This window comes from Triturus cristatus, chromosome 4_1 (assembly GCF_964204655.1).
Source record: "Triturus cristatus chromosome 4_1, aTriCri1.1, whole genome shotgun sequence".
Lineage (NCBI taxonomy): Eukaryota > Metazoa > Chordata > Amphibia > Caudata > Salamandridae > Triturus > Triturus cristatus.
In genome coordinates, this window is record NC_140585.1 from 772,899,537 (window position 1) to 772,917,761 (window position 18,225).

An 18,225-nucleotide genomic window follows, 5' to 3' on the forward strand; every position below is an offset into this window, starting at 1 on the left:
AAATTTTAGAGAGATTTGGCAAGATCTGGACAAAATAATTTTACCATTTTACTGGATTACCATTGCAATTTTGTAGAAAAAAGATTTTTAAAATTATCATTTGGCCTAAAGGAAAGATAACCAATTGTAATGTGGACTTTTTTAATTTTTAATGCAATTTTGAAAAACCAATAATTTAGAGATAATCGGTAACTTCTGCACATTTTAAATTTTGGAATGCTATTGGACTGCCATTGGAAATTTTTTCAAAAATGATTTAAAAAATTACTATTTGGCCATGTGGAAAAGTAAGCAATTCTATTGTGGACTAAATAAATTATTCAAAAAATTTTCGTGAACCAAAATGTTACAGAGAATTGGTGAGATCTGGACAGATTAAACTTTAGAATTTTAATGGTTTTCCCTTGGAAATTTATTCCAGGAAAAAAAAAAAAATACTATTTGGCCTAAAGGAAATAAAATCAGATGTATTTTGGAGTTATTTGAGATATAATTTTGTGATTATACTTCTGAAACAAACATATCAGACGGTATTTTAAAGAAAAAAGTATTGTTTTTAGATGATATTTTTTTAGAATAATATGCATTTCTGTAATGATAAGTTTAAGTGAGAAGAGATTCTGGGCTTTTTTAATACAATCTTTGAGATTGTTATTTTTTTTTGCCCGCTGTAAAATGATGAATGCAATTGCTTTCACAATTTATAGTGAAATGCAATATATTCTGAAAACAGCAAAAATAAGGCAAAAATATTTTTTGGTAAAAAATGTAAATATGTGTACTGTATTATAAAATGGTTTAAAAATATTAATACTTGTTTCTTTTTTTTCAGATCGATATAGAAAATTTTCGGAAACTACAACCATTTTAAAAACTATTTTTTAAAAAAACAAATGAATAAATATTTTTTTGAGTGAGTATGGTAAGTCAATAATAAAAATTGTAGTCTCTCAAGGACTTTATAATGTGATAAATGATTTTTAGTGTTTTTTTTAAAAAATAAAAAAAAAGGTACGCTTACGCGTACGGTAAAAAAAAAAAAAAAAAATTTTTAAAAACATATGTAAAAAAAAGATGAAAGATAAGGTTGGCTCTTAAAAGAACCGTTGTGTTCATGCAGGGACAGAGGAAAGAAAGATTGGGAATATTAGACGGTACGACAAGTGTGCTGATCTATTTTACTGTTCACCAGGGAAACACTGGTCTCCCTATAAGTAATTAGATCGTGACAAGTGGCGCACCGTACTTCAACCCTCGCAAACCGAGGGTTAATTTCCAGAGGGCCAGCAAAAGGAGATTCTCCCCCCACAGATGAAGGGCTCACCTGACCTGCAGAAGAAGGAGTCTGCCCTGCAGGTGATGGTCCAGGCTGAGCTGCTGTGGATGTACTGGCTCGTCTTTCTGAAGAGTTACCTCCAAAAAGATGACCATGTGTCCTTCTGTGTACATCCTGGAGGTGTCTCTTCATGGTGTGATTCCCAAAGGAATACTTCCTGTTAGGATTACCTCTAGAAAGTACACGCTGACACAGCTTGCAAGTAACTAAGGGTGCATTCACCTTTTGCTGGCCTTCTGGAAAAGTAAAATAATCCCAAACATAAGAAGGCTTTACTTTCCTCGCTCTCTGCCTCAAGACAGTGCTGCTGGTGCTAGCCTCACTCTCAGAAGAGCTCTGCTGTTCTGCCATCGTATCCCAAAGACAAACCAGCTCCTTCTCCCAAGGGATCACAAGCAGAAATGAGGGGAATGGGTGTGGTGTAGGAGAGTTCTAGAACTGAAAGTAGTTTCAACCAATCAAAAGTTGTGTTTCATGATCACATGACCTACCGTACGCTTACGGTACGCTTACGGTGCGCTTACGGCAAAAAGTACGCGTGCGCGTAAAAAAGACACGCGCTTGCGCGCATGCGCATAACAGTCACTCCCCGGCACTTCCGCGTAACGTGCGCGTGTTGCGTAAGCGCGCACGCGTCCCACGCGCAGTACGCGCGGCTACGCAAAGTACGTAACTATACGCAAGCAGCGTAGATAGATTACGGACGTTGCGTAAACCGTACGCTTACCGTGAGCTTACGGTACGCGTACTATAAAAAAAAAAAAAAAAAAAAAATCTGGAAATAAATTTTACATGTTTATTTTAAAAAATATATATAAAAAAAATATTTAAGGATTTTAAAAATTTAAGCATAGTCTTTATAAAAGATAAGAAAATTAAATTAAAAATATGTTTGAAAAAAATGAAGAATAAAAAAAAAAATAGCATTTAAAAAACCTTGCAAATTCACTGAAAAAACCATGGGTTTCACACACGTTATAGTTAGGAATTAGCATTTAAAAAACCTTGCAAATTCACTGAAAAAACCATGGGTTTCACACACGTTATAGTTAGGAATTAGCATTTAAAAAACCTTAGAAATTCACTGAAAAAACCATGGGTTTCACACACGTTATAGTTAGGAATTAGCATTTAAAAAACCTTAGAAATTCAGTGAAAAAACCATAGGTTTCACACATGTTATAGTTAGCTGGACATTTTACTCGTAAAAAACCAATGAAATTGCCCCGTTATAGTTAGTTCAGCTAACTATAACTCGCGCGCCCGCAATGCACTGCTGATGACGTCACATATTACATCACTCATGACATGGTCAGTGACATCACTCATGACATCACTGATGACATCTCAAATGACATCACTGATGACATCACTGATGACATCAACCTTGTGATAGAGTGGCAGACCTCCTCTCACCTTAATATAAGCTTTGATACACACATTCAAAAATAGAGACTAAAAATTTCAAAACAATGGACATACCAATACCAGTTACAACAACCTCTTCAGTAATTCTAAGATCCACATACACATCCACTCATTCACCAACAGTCCTATACAGTCACTCATACATGTACTCACTCATCATATGTACTCATACATCTATACATCCTGTTACACAATGCCACTCATCCATAGAGTTACTCACACACATAGTCACTCATGCTAATAAAGAATAAAACATACATTTACTTGCATATACAGTAATACACACACCACCATACTTACTTCTACGGAAACTTACACATACTTAGTCTTTTAAACAATCACTTACAGAAACACATACTTATTCATACAGGAACTCTTTCAATCTCTCCCTCTCACATATACTCACATATATACACCAATAGTCACATATACTAGTTTAAAACATATGTAGTTACTCCTGAAGACACTATTGAGACAGTCATTCACTCACTAACACACCCATACACACACTCATCCACCCATACAGTCCTGCACACATACTGTCTTCAACACATACAAACAGTGAGTCACTCATTCACGCATCTATGCACTACGTAATACCCCCCACCGTACCATACAGACACTCAGACTGATACTCAAAAAAACAACTAATAACCTATATAGACACCCATGTAGCTACTCACCAACCCATGCAGCCACTTATACACAAAGTGAGAGATACACTTAATCAGTCAGTTACACAATCAATTTTTCAAAAACAAATCATCCATTTAGACACTTATATACCCATTTATTCTTCCATCGACCTTGAGATATACATATATAAAACATATTTAATTTTCAGAAAAACACACATTCACTGGATGATGTCATCAGTGATGTCATCAGTGATGTCATTTGAGATGTCATCAGTGATGTCATGAGTGATGTCACTGACCATGTCATGAGTGATGTAATATGTGACGTCATCAGCAGTGCATTGCGGGCGCGCGAGTTATAGTTAGCTGAACTAACTATAACGGGGCAATTTCATTGGTTTTTTACGAGTAAAATGTCCAGCTAACTATAACATGTGTGAAACCTATGGTTTTTTCACTGAATTTCTAAGGTTTTTTAAATGCTAATTCCTAACTATAACGTGTGTGAAACCCATGGTTTTTTCAGTGAATATATATATATATATATATATATATTATCTACTGGCGGTCGCCAGTAGATAGTTATAGTTAGGATCGTGTTCCCATAGGAAATCAGCAACATTCTATTTGGAATAACTTTGGCGCCGATTGACGAATCCTCGTGAAATTTTGAAAATAGGTGGGGCGCTCCGCTCCGCTCCTTCCCTGAAAGTCTCGGGGGGATTCGTCAAGCGGGGGCTGAGAAAAAGGGGGGGTCCCAAAACGCGTTTTCCCCATGCATTTTTCCATAGGACCTTTGAACGGCTGAACAGAATTACTTGAAATTTGGCAAAGAGGTAGTCCTCAGGTCAGGGATGTGCCTTTTGCAGGTCTGGTGTAAATCTGTTCAGTATTTCCTGAGAAAATAGCATTTAAAAGCATATATATATCTATAAGCGCGCACCGTGCGCGTAGGGTAAAACTTACCGTACGCGCACGCTGCCGTGCGCGAGCGCGAATCTGATTGGTTGTTAGATCTTAGTAAACATTCGAATCGGTCGAAACCAGGAAGTGTCGGCCGCCATTTTGTCTCTCGCAGTCGGAGGGGGTGAAAAACAAAGGTGGAGAACGTGAAAAGGGGGCAGGGTGGACAGTTCCTGACCCCCTAGCCTTTGTCAGGGGGTCCCAGAAGGACCCCCAAGGGCCAAAATTTCCTTTAATTTTTTTGCAGCGTGCGCGTACGGTAGAAACGGAAAAATTCCGCGAACTGTGTAACGTGGGCGCGCGACCGTTGCGCAAAGCGCACCGTGCGCGTACGGTACGCGCACGGTGAAAAACCTTAAAAAAATAAAATAAAAGTGCATAACTTAGCATTTAAAAAAACGTACAAATTCACTGAAAAAACCATAGGTTTCACATACGTTATAGTTAGGAATTAGCATTTAAAAAACCTGGCAAATTCACTTAAAAAACCATAGGTTTCACACATGTTATAGTTAGCTGGACATTTCACTCGTGAAAAACCATTGAAATTCCCCCGTTATAGTTAGTGCAGGCAACTATAAGTCACGCGACCGCAATCCTCTGCTGATGACGTCAGATATTACATCACTGATGACATATGTGTCTTTCTGAAAAAAAAATATTTGTAATATATGTATAGCTAAAAATTAATGGAAGAAGACATGGGTAAATAAGTGTCTAAATACAGTGATGTAATATCTGACGTCATCAGCAGAGGATTGCGGTCGCGTGAGTTATAGTTGCCTGCACTAACTATAACGGGGGAATTTCAATGGTTTTTCACGAGTGAAATGTCCAGCTAACTATAACATGTGTGAAACCTATGGTTTTTTAAGTGAATTTTCAAGGTTTTTTAAATGCTAATTCCTAACTATAACGTGTGTGAAACCTATGGTTTTTTCAGTGAATATATATATCATCTCATGCTCACAAATATATACAATCACACACTCCTTAATAAAACGTTTCACAACATTTTACAAACATAGGCTATTTTACCCTCATGTCTGTGAAGAAAACCAAATCTTTCTAGTGAAAAAAATAAACAAATATATATATATAAGCAATCCTCGCCCACCAAGAGTAAGATGGGACGAACAAGGTACGGACCACCAGACGTTAGGCTTCAAGTTCAAAGAAAGTGATTTATTGAAAATAACGGCACATCGTGTAGTCAGGGCTAGTGCCTCCCATTTTATATATATATATATTTTTATATATATATATATATATATATATATATATATATATATATTCACTGAAAAAACCATTGGTTTCACACACGTTATAGTTAGGAATTAGCATTTAAAAAACCTTGCAAATTCACTGAAAAAACCATAGGTTTCACACAAGTTATAGTTAGCTGTACATTTCACTCGTAAAAAACCAATGAAATTCCCCCGTTATAGTTAGTGCAGGCAACTATAACTCACGCGACCGCAATCCTCTGCTGATGCTAATACTGTATTTAGACACTTATTTGCCCATGTCTTCTTCCATTAAATTTTAGCTATACATATATTACAAATATTTTTTTTTCATAAAGACACATATGTCATCAGCAGAGGATTGCGGTCGCGTGAGTTATAGTTGCCTGCACTAACTATAACGGGGGAATTTCATTGGTTTTTTACGAGTGAAATGTACAGCTAACTATAACTTGTGTGAAACCTATGGTTTTTTCAGTGAATTTGCAAGGTTTTTTAAATGCTAATTCCTAACTATAACGTGTGTGAAACCTATGGTTTTTTCAGTGAATTTGTACGGTTTTTTAAATGCTAAGTTACTTTACGCCATTCATGGCGTGCACGCCCACTTTACGCAGTTAGTGCCGTGCACGCACGGTGGTCACGCGGTGCGCTGCGCGCACTGCGTGCCCACGTTACGCGGGATGGGCCAAGTACGCACGATGCGCTTCGCGCACCGTGCGCACATGGGGGACATATTATGTGCTTCGTTGTGAAAGGTATTCATTTTTAGTTTCCTTGTGAAATAAATGCCATGTACAAACGGTGCCCATCGGGCACCATTTGCACACGGGGTGGGGAAAGTGTGGATAATTTTTTTTTTTTAAATAATTTTAACCGTACGCGTACGGTAAGCGTAATCAGCGATTTTACGCAGTTAGTGCCGTGCACGCACGGTGGTCACGCGGTGCGCTGCACGCACCGCGTGCCCACGTTACGCAGGATGGGCCATGTACGCAGGTTGCGCTTCACGCACCCTGCGCACATGGGGGCCATATTATGTGCTTCATTGTAAAAGGTATTCATTTTTAGTTTCCTTGAATATTATAAGCCATGCTTCGGGCACCATTTGCACACGGGGTGGGGAAAGTGTGGATAATTTTAATAATTTTAACCGTACAAGGGACGGTAAGCGTAATCGGCGATTTTTCGAAAAAAATTAAAATTGTTTTTTTGGCCTTGGGGGTTTTTGGGGGACACCTATATCGATGCTGGGTGGTTAAGAACTAAATATACTACCGCTTTAGATGTTTTTTGACTTTGTTTATGCTGCCCCCCTCAGAGTGCGAGAGAGAAAATGGCGGCCGCCGCTTCCTGGTTTCGACCGATTCGAATGTTTACTTAGATCGAACAGCCAATCAGAATCGCGCTCGCGCACGTCACCGTACGCGTACGGTAAGCGCACCGTAAGCGCACCGTAAGCTGGCTCAGATATATATATTGATTTAAAGGCTATTTTCTCAGAATCTACTGAACAGATTTACACCAAACCTACAAAAGGCACTTCCTTGACCTGTAGACTACCTCTCTGCCAAATTTCAAGGAACTCTGTTCAGCCGTTCGGGCTGTAGCTGTGTCTAAAGGTCCTATGGAAAAATGAATGGGAAAAACGCGTTTTGGGACCCCCCTTTTATCTCAGCCCCCGCTTGACGAATCCCCCGAGACTTTCAGGGTAGGAGCGGAGCGCAGCGCCCCACCTATTTTGAAAATTTCGCGAGGATTCGTCGACCGGCGCCAAAGTTATTCAAAATAGAATGTTGCGGTTTTCCTATGGAAACAGGGTCCTAACTATAACTACCTACTGGCGACCGCCAGTAGGTAATATATATATATATATATATATATATATATATATATATATATATATATATATATTCACTGAAAAAAACATAGGTTTCAGGGCTGACTCGTACAAAACCATTGAAATTCCTCCGTTATAGTTAGTTCTGCTAACTATAACTCACGCGCCCGCAATCCACTGCTGATGATGTCACATATTACATCATTCATGACATGGTCAGTGACATCACTGATGACATCACGGATGACATCTCAAATGACATCACTGATGACATCACTGATGACATCATCCAGTGAATGCGGTTTGGTTTGTTATTTAAATATGTATTATAGATATAGCAATCTGCATTGAAGAATGAGTGGATATATAAATATAAATATCTGTATGGAGGATTTAGTAGCAGTGTGATTGACTGTTTACTTGACTAATTTATAGTGTCTCACTAAATATATTGGATAGTGACTAAACTGTGTGAATATCTGTATCACTTTGTCAGTTGTTGTGTAAACTGCTGCACCAGTTGGTTAGTAGCTACATGAAAGTCTATATTAGTTATTAATTAGTTAACTGAGTATTTGTATGGGAGAGTGAATGTGTGTGTGGTTCGGTGGGGGCTGTGTGACTGCCCAAAGATGTGTGAATAGTTGATTCAGTAGGTAGATGAGGTTAAGACTACATGTTATAACAGTTGTTTGGGTGAGTGAATATCTTTATGGGTGTGGTGATGAGCAAATATATCTCTCAATGGTACATGTCCAACAAAGTAGAAAAATAAAAGGCAGTGTATGTGACAGTTGTTGTATAAAAATAAGTATACATAAGACTCAGTGATTGTATGAGTGACTGTATGGATAACTGTATACTTGTAATTGTGATTTTATAACACACTAAGTATGAGTTACGATCTATATGAATAAATGAAGTGGTGTTTGTATAAGTGTGTAGTTGAGTAAATGTATGTATGATCCATTGTTTGCATAAGTGAGTAGGATGACTGCATAAGTTAATAGGATGTGTGCTGGTGTATATTGTTGATATAGTGTATAAGTATATTTGATAGTGTTCCATTGATCATTGACAGCATGTATGAGTGAATCTATAGGTAAGTGATTAGATGTGTGTGTCGATCTAGGAATCACTGAGTGGGTTTTTAGAAATTTGTATTGGTGTGTCAATGGATTCAAATATGGAACTCAGTATTTTACAGTGAGTGATGAAAGGTTATACTACTGTATGATGAGGTGTATCTGATTGTCACGTGGATGATGTCATCAGTGATGTCATCAGTGAGGTCATTTGAGATGTCATCAGTGATGTCACCAGTGATGTCACTGACCATGTCATGAATACTGTAATATGTGACATCATCAGCAGTTGATTGCGGGCGCGCGATTTATAGTTAGCAGAACTAACTATAACGGAGGAATTTCAATGGTTTTGTATGAGTGAAATGTCCAGCTAAATATAACAGTCCTGAAACCTATGTTTTTTTCAGTGAATTTCTAAGGTTTTTTAATTGCTAATTCCTAACTATAACATGTCTGAAACCTATGTTTTTTCAGTGAATTTCGAAGGTTTTTTAAATGATAATTTTTAAATGTAATAATAGTATATGTATTTTTTTGATACTGATTTTCTACAGTTTTATATTACATTATATATTTTTAATATAAATGGAAATGAAAATGTTTTTCAAAATATTGAAACATTTATTTTTTTGTTGCATGTATAAGTGTAGAACTATAAGTGTGTTGGTTACTTAGGGGACTGCATGCGTAGTGGATAGGGGTTTGAAGCAGTCCATGTGCTAAGGCCTGGCTCAGTGCATGAGTACTTGGGAACTGACTGAATGAGTAGAGTACTGCAAGGAGAGAGGCTGGGTGAATTTATAAGTGGTTGGGTTTTGGCGCAGTGAATGGATTAGTACATGGTGCTGAATGGGTCACTAGAGGAGTGCAAGGGGAGTGACAGGGTGTTTGCTGGAAGTGTATGGATACTGACTGGGAAATTGAAGGTGTGAAAGACAAGTGTGTAGGTGGTTAGAGGACTGCATGAATAGTGGATAGGGGTTTGAAGCAGTCCATGTGCTAATGCCTGGCTCACTGCGTGAATACCTGGGTACTGACTGAATGATTAGAGTACGGCAAGGAGAGTGCCTGGGTGAATATCTAAGTGTTTGGGTTTTGGTGCAGTGAATGGATTAGTACATGATGCTGAATGGGTCACTAGAGGAGTGCAAGGGGAGTGACAGGGTGTTTGCTGGAAGTGTATGAATACTGACTGGAGAATTGAAGGTGTGAAAGACAAGTGTATAGGTGGTTAGAGGACTGCATGCATAGTGGATAGGCGTTTGAGGCAGTCCATGTGCTAAGGCCTGGCTCACTGCATGAATACTTACACAGTGGCGAAGGGAGGGGATGGGGCCTGAGGTGATGTGTGAAAACATGTCCTGTGGCGCTTTTAAGTTGCGGAAATAATTCCCCTTCAATCCGGAGAGGCCCAGGGGGCCAAATAGCCCACCAGGTACTTCCAGTAAGCGCCACTGCGCTGTGTTTCAGAGAGGTGGCCCAGGTTGTGCCCCTTTTTACACCTCTCTGCAACGCAGCTCTGTGGCACTTACTGAAGGTACCTAGTGGGCTAGTTTGCTAGTTGGACCCAAGGGACACTCAGGATTCAAGGGGACTTAATCTCCCAAATTAAAACGGCCACAGGGCGCGTTTACACAATGGTGAAGGGAGGGGATGGGGCCCGAGGTGACATGTGAAAACACGCCCTGTGGCGCGTTTTAAGTTAGGGAAATAATTCCCCTTCAATGCTGATAGCCCCTGGGGGCTAACTAACCCACCAGGTGCTTCCAGTAAGCGCCACTGCGCGGTGTTTTAGACAGGTGGCCCAGGCCGTGCCCCTTTTTACACCTCTCTGCAACGCAGCTCTGTGGCCCTTACTGGAGGTACCTAGTGGACTACTTGGACCCTAGGGACACTCGGGATTCAAGGGGACTTAATCTCCTACATTAAAACGGACACAGGGCGTGTTTACACAGTGGTGAAGGGAGGGGATGGTGTAGGAAAGTGGCTCTTTTTATACTGGACCAAAGTAAGGTACAGTATGTAAAGAGTCCCCAGTCACCAGAGGTTTGGCAGAGGTTACAATTAGATATAACCTTACTCTCTAAAGTGGTCGCTTGGTCGAGCAGTAAGGCAGTATCAGAGGACAGTGTAAAGCATTTGTTGTACACACTCAGTCAGCAAATGGTCTCACACACTCATGAACTGTACACTAGGCCAATTGTTTTGGATCAAAATATATAGTTGTTTTATTTTAGAACCAACAAGGTATCAAAATATACTTTCTCAGGATGAGTTACTTTAGTTAAATACTTTTCAAATAGGCAATAGACTTTTTGAATGCAATAGTTACAGTTTGTTGCAATAGGCAACACAATTTCAAACACAATGCAACACTGGGCTCAATGGGAATTTCTACTTAAATGCAATTAGTTACTTTGTAGATTACTTTTCTAACCACAGGACTGGATCCTAGATTCAGTCCCGGGACATGAACTGTAAACAGTTAAGTAAAAGCGTTTTGGTTACAGTAGTGATTTTTAAGGAATATTATTGTATTTTAAAAGTTGACACTTAGAAACTTTTTCAGTTGGAATTACCAATGTTATCCTATGTAAGGAAATTCAATTTGCAGGTAAAGTATGTTCACTTTACTTTTTTAATCCAGTACTGGACTCCTAGGTTCAGCACTGGGACCTCTATCTAAAACAGGCAAGTAATTACGTTTTTATCGTTGGCACGATTTTTAGAGAATATTTGTAAGTTTCAAAAATCGACACAGAAACTTTTTCAGCAAAAAGCAGGCAATGATATCCTATGGAAGTAAATTAAAGTTACTGGTAAGTAAGGTTAGAATTACTTTTCAGGATCAGTACTGGGCTCAAAGATGCAGCACTGAGGTCTCTCCTGATAACAGGTGAGTAAATCGGAATTCGTAGTTCGGCTGATTTTAGATGAATATTTTAAAGTTCCAAAACTCCACACTTAGAAGAATTTTCAAGTGAAACCAGTCAATGTTAGCCTACGATGGAAATTCAAGTTACTGGTAAGTACGGTTAGAATTACTTTTCAGGATCAGTACTGTGCTCAAAGATGCAGCACTGAGGTCTCTCCTGATAAAAGGTGAGTAAATCGGAATTCGTAGTTCGGCTGATTTTTCTTAGGTCCAGTATATATAGAGCCACTTTCCTACACCATCCCCTCCGTTCACCACTGTGTAAACGTGCCCTGTGTCCGTTTTAATTTGGGAGATTAAGTCCCCTTGAATCCTGAGTGTTCCTAGGGTCCAAGTAGCCCACTAGGTAACTCCAGTAAGCGCCACAGAGCTGCGTTGCAGAGAGGTGTAAAAAGCGGCATGGCCTGGGCTACCTCTCTGAAACACAGCACACTGGCGCTTACTGGAACCACCTGGTGGGCTAGTTAGCCCCCAGGGGCCCTCAGGATTGAAGGGGAATTATTTCCCTAACTTAAAATGCGCCAGGCCCCACTTCTTTTTCTAATTTATTGGCCCTGGGGACCCCATCCCCCAGGGCCTGCCTCCTAATTTTTTTATTAGAACAAAAGAAATTTGGAAGGGTGCCGTGTGGCCCCCCTCCCGAGGCCTTAATCAGCCCCGGGGACCCCAACCCCCGTGGTATTTTATTTGTTTTAAATTCTTTAGGAGGGGGGCTGCGTTGCCCCCCTCCTCAGTCCACTTATGGCCACAGGGACCCCATCCCCCGGGGCCGGCCTTTGTTTTTTTAAAATTTATTTTTTATTTATTTATAGAAACGCCTAGGACATGCTGGACAAACCGTACGTACCTATCGCCATGACGATTTGAGTGATATTCATTAAAAGGCAACTATGCATACAATGAATCCATGTGGAATGTATTTACACCGCTAGTGATGCTCTGACGTGTCTGATGCCCTACCATGCCAAATCGAGGCGCCCACGCCGGTCGGTACTCTCGAAGTAGACACTCTTGTCGTTTATTTATACAAACATGGGTAGCTATTGACACGCACATTTAATACACACGCACACCAAGCCATTCAAAGGGGATTCGACAAAAATTCGACCAAAACTATGCAAGAAACCCCCCTCACAGTTAATAAAACACACATCTACCGCCGGATGAGTAATACTTTTTATTTTAATCTCTGGAAAGGAGACGAACCTCACTTGAGAGTCACAGCACGCTCCTGGCTGAGCCCAATGCTGTGTTACACCCACCAGTGCCCGCCGAGTGCCACACACCTCTGTGTTGTATTCCACCAGCTAGTGCTTATGCTATGACACTCTCTAACCCATGTGCACTGTAAAACCACCCCGTGGATATGTCATGCCACACTGGCCTTCGCACAGGTTATATTGCCCCATCTAAAGTGCCTTCCTCGATGCCTATGTTATAACGCACAGCGCTATGCCATACATATTACAATCTGGGATCCATATCTTTGTCACAGTGCATATGCAACGTTACACTCCCCAGCACATATTTTATATTACAACTTTAGAGACTAGCTAGGTTACACAACACTGCTCTGTGCATATTACACTCCAAGGTGCATATCGCATAGCACGCGGTAGTGCCTGTGCTTTCTCGAGCTCTCCAATTAATCTGTCATTGTGCACAATGTATTGCATATTATATTTCACGCCCTGGTTCATCTTATGTCACACTTTTTGGTGCATAGTTTATACCATACACTATATCTAGTTTTCATTTTCAATAGTGCTCTCAGGACTATATTCTATATAACACTGCCTTCATCTACCCTTTTCACGGGCATTACATTTTGCGATGGGGTGGAGGGTCAGGGGGTGTTTCTGCCAAGTGAGCACGGAGTCACAGTCACAAACGTCCTCTTCTTCCCGAATAAAAAGTGAGACTATGTCCCATCATTGACCTCCTGTTTACCCTCTGTGCTTAGCTTGCTGCCCCTATTCTCCTTCCCCCTGCCCTCTGATGTCTTTGTGCATGCCCCTGCTCCATCCTTTTTGCCCACCATGTTCCATGGACCTGCCACTCCTAACTACTCTGAGTGTTCTATTTAGCTGCCACTCCCCTCCCACCTGCCTAGCATTGTCAGATGAGTGTAACCTGTCCCTGCCACCCCCACCCTGCCTGTCCACATTCGAAGCCCCTATCACCTTCCTCCTGTCCTCCATGGTCCCTTTAACTGCCACACCCTTCTGCCCTCCCTGGTCTGTTGTGCTGCAACTGCTCCTCCTGCCTGCCCCGCTTGGTCTGTTGTGAGGCCCCTTCCTCTGAACTCTCTTGTCTGTGCCCAGGTCCTGACCCTCCCTTCTATCCTTGTTTAACAAAAAGAGAGATGACCTAAACTAATTACAGGGAACCGGGTACTTTAAACGAATAAGCAAGAAAATAGCTCCCTGGAGAAAAAACACTCATACCAACCTATATCGCTTTCCACTAACTCAAGCAGTCATCTTCCAAGACAAAAGTAACAAACCAAATTGAAATGCAATGCATACACTTGTTGTCGGTTAAAATCAATTTTACTATTCTTAAAATTTCGAAAAGATTTCGAAAAGGTACATAGTTTTTAATACATAAAAAATGTCCACATTTAATACATAGCAGTGTCTCCAGGGAGCGATTTGCTTGCTTATTCCTCCCTTCTATGCTCCATGGTCCTTTGTGCATGCCACTGCACCCTCCTTCTTGCCCATCATAGCCATTGTGCTGCCACTAACCATCCTGTTTGCCATGCAAGGTCTTCTGTGCTGCCACAGCCCCTCCCATCTTCCCTGTGTGGTCTGCTAGCTGCCCCTGACCCCCTTCCACCTTCCCTCCATGGTCTGTATGTATGCCATCGTAGTCTCACTGTTGCTCTCCATGGTGTGTCTTGCTTCTAGTGCCCATCCTGCCTGACCTCCATGGTCATCTTGCTGCTTCTGCCCTGCCCCCTTGCACCCAGCCCTCTGTTTCCATGTGCAGACCCCTATTCCCTTCCTCCTGGCTTGTCTGTTCCATTGTAATGCCCCTGATCCGTCCCTCCTGCCCTTTATGGTCTGTTATGCTGCAGCTTTCTCTCCTGTCTCCATTATGGCCAGCTAGCTACCATTGCCTCTTTCCCCTCTGTTCTTTGTTGTCCATGTGCATGGTCCTGTCCCCTCCCTATTGCTTTCTATGGATTGTTGTGCTGCACTCTTGTCCCTCATGCCCTGTGTGGTGTATTGTGCTGCTGCAAACACTGATGCCTGCCCTGTAGGGTCTGTTTGGTGCATCTCTCCATGTCCCTCCTGTCCTCTGTTATCCAAGTCCATGTCCCTACCCCAATTCCTCCTGCCTTCCATGATCCAATGTACCATACTTGCGAACATTTTGAACTTGGTAAGAGGGGGATTTTGAAAAAAAACTGGAGTATTGATTTTCCCCTTTGAGTTACATTGAAAAAGAGGAAATTGTAGACAGGAGACAGATCAAATAAAGCTCATTTGAGCTTAAAAACATTGGACGTTTCCTGACTGAACTGGGTCTATTGCCATGTATGGTTGCACTACCACTACCTCTTCCTTCAACCCACAATGGTCTATTATATTGCCACAGCCTCTCTTGCCAGTCCTGTATTGTTAGTTTGTTGCCCCTGCCCCCCTTTCCGCTACCCTCCATAGTCTGTTGTGCTGCCACTGCCCTTCCTGCCTGCCCAGTGTGGTCAAATTGTTGCCTCTGCACCCTCCTACCTGCCTTCAATTGTCAGAGTCCGTGCCCCTGGCCTCTGCCTCTCAACAGTATCTTAATGAACACCTAGATTGCTAACATTCTATATTTATTACAAAAGTGTGAACGCCTGACGTCATCTTGATGTCATCAAAACTATAAAACCTAGAGCATTTTCTTTAGAAATTACATATATGAGAGGGTCTTATTTGCATCAAAATTATGGTTAGTGCTCTAAAAAACTAAAATGAGGACATATTTTCTGAGTTTTCAAATAGCGACAAAGCACTTTAAATTTATTTGTTATCTTTATGTTTTTTTATCCAATTGACCACTTGATTAAATGTTGCACTTAGTGGAGAGGATGTGGTGTTACTTCCTGAGCTGCAGAGTTTAGTTTGCAACTGGGGAACCAGGTTGCAGTTTCTGCTTCAGCTCAACATTCTGTGATTCTGATCAAATCACTTAATTTCCCCATGTCTACAACCAAATTTAATTTGTTCTTGTGTGATGTAACCAATGCTCATGTAAAGCACTCCAATACCTGACAAGTTTGCACTATATAAAACTGCAATAACACAAAAATAAATTGTTTTGCACACTTCTGTCATTGGGCTACATGTGGACTACATCTGGGTGATATTTGTGCTGCATTTGGGCTCTTTTGTCTCTGGTGGCCATCTTGGGAGATTTATTTGTTATGAAGTTTCCTCATTTCCTCATTTACTGCAGTCTCCTCAGTAGGAAATGCTTTCAGTTTTTTACTTTGATTCCATCAAGAAGGTATTCAGATATGTCACACATTTGCCATAAATTCTGAATGTTAGCACTCTAGTTGCTCATTAGATCACTGTAGTAAAGCTACTGCTCACCACTGAAGTCTGCTATTGGTATTAAAAGTGCATGTTTCAGTCTGCATGTCAGAGTTTTTTAATGAAATAGAAGAGGATTTGAGAAGTCAAAATGTGCCCTAATTTTTTTTTTCTGCAGCACTAATCATAATTTCTATGGCAAAATAAACCCCTTCATTTTGTTCATTTGCAAATTAAATGTTTAAAGTGTTACTGCTTTATTCCAATCAAGATGGCTTCAGGTGTGCCATTCTTTTGCCATAGGTAAGACTGTTAGTGCTCTAGTTGTTCTTTAGAACACTCTGGGAAGCTGCAGTAGAAAACAAAGGAATCAACTGACAGTCTCTACCCTTGTACATGTTTTACTGAGAATGTCAGACTTCATTCTCACATGACTGAGAATGACCTCTGTGGGACAAGCATGAGAAAATAGTTTTCTCTCAAACATGATTCATGATATCCCAGCAGAAGGCTTTTTCACATGGTAAAATCACCTTAGAACACACCATTCCTAAAATGAGCATGGTACCATCAACAAATGATTTATAATGTAACTAAAGTCTTAAAACCTTCTATTAACTGCAATGCTTTTAAATGAGGTGCTATCATGTATATTGGTCCCAAGATGGCTGCCAACACTTCTTGGATGAAGTGCTGACAGCCAATCAGATCTCACGATGAGATGTGTGGTTAGGCTCCGCCCAGATATATATGTGATTTTACTTTTGATTTTCTCAGGACCTACTGAACGGATTTACACTATTTAACCAAAAGGCACGACTCAGAACCAAGGGCTACCTTTTTGCCAAATTTGGTGTAATTCCGTTCAGCAGTTCGGGCTGTAGCTGCGATTAAAGGTTCCTATGCAAAATTGCATGGGGAAAACACATTTTGCGACCCCCTTTTTTTCTTGGTCCCCGCTTGACGAATCATCCCGAGACTTTCAAGATAGGAGCGGACCGGAGCGCCCCACCAGTTTTGAAAGTTTTGCGAAGATTCGTTAACCGGCGCCAAAGTTATTCCAAATAGAATGTTGCAGATTCCTATGGATAATAGGTCCTAACTATAACTACCTACTGGCGACCGCCAGTAGGTAATAACTATCTATCTATCTATCTATCTATCTATCTATCTATCTATCTATCTATCTATCTATCTATCTATCTATCTATCTATCTATCTATCTATCTATCTATCTATCTATCTATCTATCTATCTATCTATCTATCTATCTATCTATCTATCTATCTATCTATCTATCTATCTCTCTCTTTCTCTCTATCTCTCTATCTATCTCTCTATCTATCTCTCTCTCTCTATCTCTCTCTCTCTCTATCTATCTATCTCTCTCTCTCTCTATCTATCTATCTATACATACATACATACACATATATATATATATATATATATATATATATTATCTACTGGCGGTCGCCAGTAGAGAGTTATAGTTAGGACCGAGTTCCCATAGGAAATCTGAAAATTCTATTTTGAATAACTTTGGCGCCGGTTGACGAATCCTCGCGAAATTTTCAAAACTAATGGGGTGCTCCGCTTAGCTCCTACCCTGAAACTCTCGGGGTGATTCATCAAGCGGGGGCTGAGAAAAAAGGGGGGTCCCAAAATGCGTTTTCCCCATGCATTTTCCCCATAGGACCTTTAGTCGAAAGTACAGCCCAAACGGCTGAACAGAATTACTTGAAATTTGGCAAAGAGGTAGTCCTCAGGTCAGGCATGTGCCTTTTGCACATATGGTGTCAATCTGTTCAGTAGTTCCTGAGAAAATTTCAGGTAAAAGTACATAAATATCTATATGCGCGCACCGTGCGTGCACGGTGCCGTGCGCGAGTATAATTCTGATTGGTGGTTAGATGTCAGTCAACATTCGAATCGGTCGAAATCAGGAATGTCGGACGCCATTTTGTGTGTGGCAGTGAAAAAGAAAGGTGGAGAACGTGAAAAGGGGGCAGGGTAGAGAGTTCCTGACCCCCTTGCCTTTGTCAGGGGGTCCCTGAAGTACCCCGAAGGGTGAAAAAAACATTTTATTTTTTTTCAAATAAACGCGTGGTGCGCGCACCGTGTGCGCATGGTGAAAAACCCTTAAAAAAAAACATTTACAGGATACAGTCAATCTATAACTATATACATAGGTAGTTTATTGTAGAATAAATATATAAAAAAT